We start from the raw sequence: 8015 nt of genomic DNA, 5'->3' as shown, positions 1-8015 counted from the left end.
GAGAACACTCCCTATCCCCTTATGAGATTTTGTTTAGCTCAGCCCCCAGATTTGGTTGTTATTTTCCACAACAGTTGCAATTACAATCTGATGTGTTAACTGCTTATGTGACTGTATTATTCCGTGAATTAACCCGTATCTATGTCCAAGTGTTTTCTCCATTCCAGATTCTGAGTCAGATACAGGAACTCACAGCCTATTACCCGGAGATTGGGTATTAGTAAAGACATGTATGAGGAAACATTCCCTTGAGCCAAGATATGATGATCCCTTCCAAGTTCTGCTGACCAGAGCCACTTCTGACAAGGTGGCCAGGAAGAACACTTGGATACACGCCTCCCACTGCAAGAAAGTCCCAAACCCTGAGGGAAAGGCGTCATCTACACCATGACAACTATGTTGTATATCCTTTTTCTAATGAGTCTGACAGAGGCTCAACAGGTGGATATCACTGAAATAGGTGACACCACTATATTTTGGTACAACTCATCCAACACTCATGTAGCTATTTTCACCTTTGATTTCTGTAGTATAGATCCCATGTGGTGCTATGACCATAATCTATATGATCTTGATACAACGAGCATGTTCCAATAGTAGTGACCAGGTATACATATGTGTCATGGATGATTACTGGGGACCAAAAGATTAGAATAAGATTGGAAGGGATTTAGACTGGCGAGTATGCTCTTGCAAAGGTCATTATGCCTCTCCACATCCTAGCAGAGAATACCCCTGACCCAACGCCTGGCCGTAGGAGGAAACGAAAAGCTCCTTCTGGCAGTTTTGACCCACATGTGTATATAGATGCCATTGGAGTCCCAAGGGGGGTGCCTAATAAATTTAAAGCCAGAGACCAAGTAAAGCAGGCTTCGAATCCCTGATTCCCATGATAACTGTTAATAAAAATGTAGATTAGATATATTACATATACTACAACCAACAGAGGTTTGTGAATTACACCAGGGATGCCCTTCAAGGAATCGTTGAACAGCTAGCCCCTACATCCTACATGACATTCCATAATAGAATGGCTCTGGACATGATTTTAGCAGAAAAAGGAGGTGTCTGTAAAATGATAGAAGGAACCGGAACATGTTGTACATATATTCCTGACAATACTGGCTCGAATGGTAAGGTTACTCTGTCTATAAAGAAATTGGAAGATCTGTCAGTTGAGTTGAAAAAGAATTCAGGGATCACAGACTTGTGGGATCAATATTTCAGTTGGATGAGTGGGTGGCAAAAGATACTTGCCCAAATAGGGGTAACTGTACTAATAATTCTGATTCTCCTGGCCTTGGTTGTATGCTGTGTTATACCATGTGTGAGGAAATTGATGAGCAAAGCTGTAGACAACAGAACACCTACCTTCCTGAACCAGGAGCAAGAGGATCCCCACATGATAGATGAAGAAAAACCTTATACCCCATTACGGTCCCTCCCCGCCAATAGTAATCTCACAATTTTGTAGGGATAGCATCTGACTTCCTTATGTACAAAGTCTGTGGCAAGGGAGGTGATGAAATAGTCATCACCTGTCTAACGTACAGCATAAAAGAGTTCCAAGGTACATAAGGACAGATGAGCGAGGCTTTATAGGGACAGAGTAAAATAGTCATTTTAAGGGGGGACTGTGATAGATTTGGTAAAATGCCTATTTCGTTTCCTATTGAATATATATATACAGTTGCAAGAAAAAGTATGTGAACCCCTTGGGATTACGTGGAGTTTTGCATGAATTGGGCATAAAATGTGCTCTGAATGTCATCTAAGTCACAACAATAGAAGAACACAGTCTGCTGAACATAATACTACACAAACATTAGATGTTGCCATGGTTTAATTGCACATAACATGTAAACATTCACAGTGCAGGGAGGAAAAAGTATGTGAACCTTTGGACTTAATAACTGGTTGACCCTCCTTTGGCAGCAATAACCGGAACCAGATATTTCCTGTACTTGCAGATCAGACCTGCACAACAATCTGGAGTCATTTTGGACCACTCCTCTTCACAAAACTGTTTCAGTGTAGCAATATTCTTGGGATGTCTGGTGTGAATCGCTCTCTTAAGGTCATGCCACAGCATTTCAATCAGGTTGAGGTCAGGACTCTGACTGGGCCACTCCAGAAGGCGTATTCTGTGCTGTTCCAGCCATTGTTTTGTTGAATTACTTGTATGCTTTGGGTCATTGTCCTGTTGCATCACCCATCCTCTGCGGAGCTTCAGTTGGCGGACAGATGGTCGTACGTTTTCCTGCAAAATGTCTTGATAAACTCTGGAATTCATTTTCCCATCAATGACAACAATCCGTCCAGGCCCTGAGGCAGCAAAGCAGCCCCAAACCATGATGCTCCCTCGGCCATGTTTTACAGTGGGGATGAGGTTTTGATGTTGGTGTGCTGTGCCTTTTTTTCTCCACACGTAGTGTTGTGTGTTCTTCCCAAACAACTCAATCTTGGTTTCATCTGTCCACAGTATATTTTGCCAGTAGTGCTGTGGAACATCCAGGTGCTCTTTTGCAAACTTCAAACGTGCTGCAATATTCTTTTTGGACAGCAATGGCTTCCTCCGTGGTGTCCTCCCATGTACTCCATTCTTGTTTAATGTTTTCCTTATTGTAGATGTGTCAACAAAAATGTTAGCATGTGCCAGAGATTTCTGTAGGTCTTTAGCTGACACTCTGGGATTCTTCTTTACCTCATGCAGCATTCTGCGCTGTGCTCTTGCAGTCATTTTTACAGGACGACCATGCCTAGGGAGAGTAGCAACAGTGCTAAACTTTCTCCATTTGTAGACAGTCTGTCTTACCGTGGACACATGAACCTCAAGGCTTTTGGAGATACTTTTGTAACCCTTTCCAGCTTCATGCAAGTCAACAATTCTTGATCGTAGGTCTTCTGAGAGCTCTTTTCTGCGAGGCATGGTTCACATCAGACAGTGCTTCTTGAAACCAGTAAACCCAAAACAGGTGTGTGTTTTTTAAGGGCAGGACAGCTGTCAGCAACACATCCAATATCATCACACTGATTGGAATCAAGGTTGGCTCACTCCTGGCTCCAATTAGCTCTGGGAGAAGTCATTAAGCTAGGGCTTCACATACTTTTTCCTCCCTGCACTGTGAATGTTTACATGTTATGTGCAATTAAACCATGGCAACATCTAATGTTTGTGTAGTATTATGTTCAGCAGACTGTGTTCTTCTATTGTTGTGACTTAGATGACGTTCAGAGCACATTTTATGCCCAATTCATGCAAAACTCCACGTAATCCCAAGGGGTTCACATACTTTTTCTTGCAACTGTATATATATATACACGCTATTTCTATAAGTTTTATAAGTATTTACTTTTATACTTTAATACATATGTTGTGTGAATATTTTCTGCCTGCTGGGCTTTGTTGTACTAAAAGAAATCCTTGCTTAAGAAATGTCTGCTCACACACACAGACCCCCTCCCACCGTGTGATTTGGGAAACAAAGGAATGTTTTTCTTCTCTATGAGATAAGACTGAAGAAGATCACACCTATACCATGACGGAGATTGTTTTCGTGTGGAAATGACCAATCAAAGACTAATATAATTAGAGATGAGCGAATCGAACTCGGCGAAGTGGAATTCGTTTCGAATATTAGGAAAATTTCGATTCGCGACGAATCCAAAAATTAGCAGACTTCGGATGCGCGAATCAAATTTTTTCCTAAAATGGCAGTGACATGTGCGGCGACGGAGCGGGGATGTCTGGGAAGGCGCGCAGACAAGGCGCGCTGACCCATAATGCATTCATTCATGACATGTGATTGCATTAGCCAATCAGCAGCCAGCCAGCCAGCACTGTGTAATGGTCGAGCTATAAATGGCGGCCATTTTAGAATTCTCCATTTGCCTCCAGTCATTCAAGAGAGGCAGACCTGGCTGTATTGAGGGAGAGAGTTAGGGACACAGAAACGTTACTTAGGGACACAGAAACGTTACTTAGGGACACAGAAACGTTACTTAGGGCCACAGAATCGTTACTTAGGGCCACAGAAACGTTACTTAGGGCCACAGAAACGTTACTTAGGGCAACAGAATTGTTACTTAGGGCCACAGAAACGTTACTTAGGGCCACAGAAACGTTACTTAGGGCCACAGAATCGTTACTTAGGGCCACAGAATCGTTACTTAGGGCCACAGAAACGTTACTTAGGGCCACAGAAACGTTACTTAGGGCCACAGAATCGTTACTTAGGGCCACAGAAACGTTACTTAGGGCCACAGAAACGTTACTTAGGGCCACAGAATCGTTACTTAGGGCCACAGAAACGTTACTTAGGGCCACAGAAACGTTACTTAGGGACACAGAATCGTTACTTAGGGACACAGAACCGTTACTTAGGGCCACAGAAACGTTACTTAGGGACACAGAATTGTTACTCAGGGACAGACACAGAATTGTTACTGAGGGACACAGAATTGTTACTGAGGGACACAGAATTGTTACTCAGGGACAGACACAGAATTGTTACTCAGGGACAGACACTGAATTGTTACTCAGGGACAGACACTGAATTGTTACTCAGGGACAGACACAGAATTGTTACTCAGGGACAGACACAGAATTGTTACTCAGGGACAGACACAGAATTGTTACTGAGGGACACAGAATTGTTACTGAGGGAAACAGAATTGTTACTGAGGGACACAGAATTGTTACTCAGGGACACAGAATTGTTACTGAGGGACACAGAATTGTTACTGAGGGACACAGAATTGTTACTCAGGGACAGACACAGAATTGTTACTGAGGGACACAGAATTGTTACTGAGGGACACAGAATTGTTACTCAGGGACAGACACAGAATTGTTACTCAGGGACAGACACAGAATTGTTACTCAGGGACAGACACAGAATTGTTACTGAGGGACACAGAATTGTTACTGAGGGACACAGAATTGTTACTCAGGGACAGACACAGAATTGTTACTCAGGGACAGACACAGAATTGTTACTCAGGGACAGACAGAATTGTTACTGAGGGACACAGAATTGTTACTCAGGGACAGACACAGAATTGTTACTCAGGGACAGACACAGAATTGTTACTCAGGGACAGACACAGAATTGTTACTGAGGGACACAGAATTGTTACTGAGGGACACAGAATTGTTACTCAGGGACACAGAATTGTTACTGAGGGACACAGAATTGTTACTGAGGGACACAGAATTGTTACTGAGGGACACAGAATTGTTACTCAGGGACAGACACAGAATTGTTACTGAGGGACACAGAATTGTTACTGAAGGACACAGAATTGTTACTGAGGGACACAGAATTGTTACTCAGGGACAGACACAGAATTGTTACTCAGGGACAGACACAGAATTGTTACTGAGGGACACAGAATTGTTACTGAGGGACACAGAATTGTTACTGAGGGACAGACACAGAATTGTTACTCAGGGACAGACACAGAATTGTTACTGAGGGACACAGAATTGTTACTGAGGGACACAGAATTGTTACTCAGGGACAGACACAGAATTGTTACACAGGGACAGACACAGAATTGTTACTCAGGGACAGACACAGAATTGTTACTGAGGGACACAGAATTGTTACTCAGGGACAGACACAGAATTGTTACTCAGGGACAGACACAGAATTGTTACTCAGGGACAGACACAGAATTGTTACTCAGGGACACAGAATTGTTACTGAGGGACACAGAATTGTTACTCAGGGACAGACACAGAATTGTTACTCAGAGACAGACACAGAATTGTTACTGAGGGACACAGAATTGTTACTGAGGGACACAGAATTGTTACTGAGGGACACAGAATTGTTACTCAGGGACAGACACAGAATTGTTACACAGGGACAGACACAGAATTGTTACTCAGAGACAGACACAGAATTGTTACTGAGGGACACAGAATTGTTACTGAGGGACACAGAATTGTTACTGAGGGACACAGAATTGTTACTCAGGGACAGACACAGAATTGTTACTCAGGGACAGACACAGAATTGTTACTGAGGGACACAGAATTGTTACTGAGGGACACAGAATTGTTACTCAGGGACAGACACAGAATTGTTACTCAGGGACAGACACAGAATTGTTACTGAGGGACACAGAATTGTTACTGAGGGACACAGAATTGTTACTGAGGGACACAGAATTGTTACTCAGGGACACAGAATTGTTACTCAGGGACAGACACAGAATTGTTACTCAGGGACAGACACAGAATTGTTACTGAGGGACACAGAATTGTTACTGAGGGACACAGAATTGTTACTCAGGGACACAGAATTGTTACTCAGGGACAGACACAGAATTGTTACTGAGGGACACAGAATTGTTACTGAGGGACACAGAATTGTTACTCAGGGACAGACACAGAATTGTTACTGAGGGACACAGAATTGTTACTCAGGGACACAGAATTGTTACTCAGGGACAGACACAGAATTGTTACTCAGGGACAGACACAGAATTGTTACTGAGGGACACAGAATTGTTACTGAGGGACACAGAATTGTTACTCAGGGACACAGAATTGTTACTCAGGGACAGACACAGAATTGTTACTGAGGGACACAGAATTGTTACTGAGGGACACAGAATTGTTACTCAGGGACAGACACAGAATTGTTACTGAGGGACACAGAATTGTTACTCAGGGACACAGAATTGTTACTCAGGGACAGACACAGAATTGTTACTGAGGGACACAGAATTGTTACTGAGGGACACAGAATTGTTACTCAGGGACACAGAATTGTTACTCAGGGACAGACACAGAATTGTTACTGAGGGACACAGAATTGTTACTCAGGGACACAGAATTGTTACTGAGGGACACAGAATTGTTACTCAGGGACACAGAATTGTTACTCAGGGACACAGAATTGTTACTCAGGGACAGACACAGAATTGTTACTCAGGGACACAGAATTGTTACTGAGGGACACAGAATTGTTACTCAGGGACAGACACAGAATTGTTACTCAGAGACAGACACAGAATTGTTACTGAGGGACACAGAATTGTTACTGAGGGACACAGAATTGTTACTGAGGGACACAGAATTGTTACTCAGGGACAGACACAGAATTGTTACTGAGGGACACAGAATTGTTACTGAGGGACAAAGAATTTTTACTGAGGGACACAGAATTGTTACTCAGGGACAGACACAGAATTGTTACTCAGGGACACAGAATTGTTACTGAGGGACACAGAATTGTTACTGAGGGACACAGAAGTGTTACTGAGGGACACAGAATTGTTACTCAGGGACACAGAATTGTTACTCAGGGACAGACACAGAATTGTTACTCAGGGACACAGAATTGTTACTCAGGGACACATAATCGTTGAATTAAAGAGTATGTCAGACAACATGCAGAGGAGTGGCAGAGGAGGCAATGTTTTAGGAGCGAGCAGACGTGGCAGCAGAGGAAGGGGTCGAGGCAGCACTAGTCGCAGCCAGAGGCCATTGCTCCCGGTGTCATCCAGCGGTCGTGTCTCCACCGACAACCCTGCCGTCATCGATTGGTTGGCTTGGTCGTCTTCCTCTTCCCAGGTCACCTCTGACACCTACAGCCAACGGTCGGTGGGTACGTCAGACACAACCGTTAGTTGGCATGGCCCGGGAGCAAGCCCACTGAAATCACGTGTCCTCTACCTGCCCCTGTCCTTTGGTGTTCCCTCACCAAGCGAAGTATCGCATGCTGTGGGCTCAGCCCCACTGTACAGTGAGGAAGAGCTAACAGAGGGCGGTCAGGAACGGGGGGAGACATCCGCCTCTTCAGCAGCCAGGCGAAGAAGTAGTGGCGAGGAGAGTGGCTCGGTAGCCGGTCTAGAGACAGGTCTGTCTCCTGACCCACACGCAGCCGAGGGGGCTAGTAGTGAGGCGGAGACCCTAATTGATGATGATGAGGCTGATCGCACTTGGCAGCCTAGTCGTCATCAGGCTATTGCTTCCGCATCATCAGGAGAAGAGGGTGCCA

The sequence above is a fragment of the Staurois parvus genome, unplaced genomic scaffold (assembly GCF_062004578.1).
Source record: "Staurois parvus isolate SC_StPar_1 unplaced genomic scaffold, SC_StPar_1.0 ptg000505l, whole genome shotgun sequence".
Taxonomy (NCBI): domain Eukaryota; kingdom Metazoa; phylum Chordata; class Amphibia; order Anura; family Ranidae; genus Staurois; species Staurois parvus.
The sequence above is the reverse complement of the archived record's forward strand: the minus strand, read 5'-3'. Positions refer to the sequence as shown.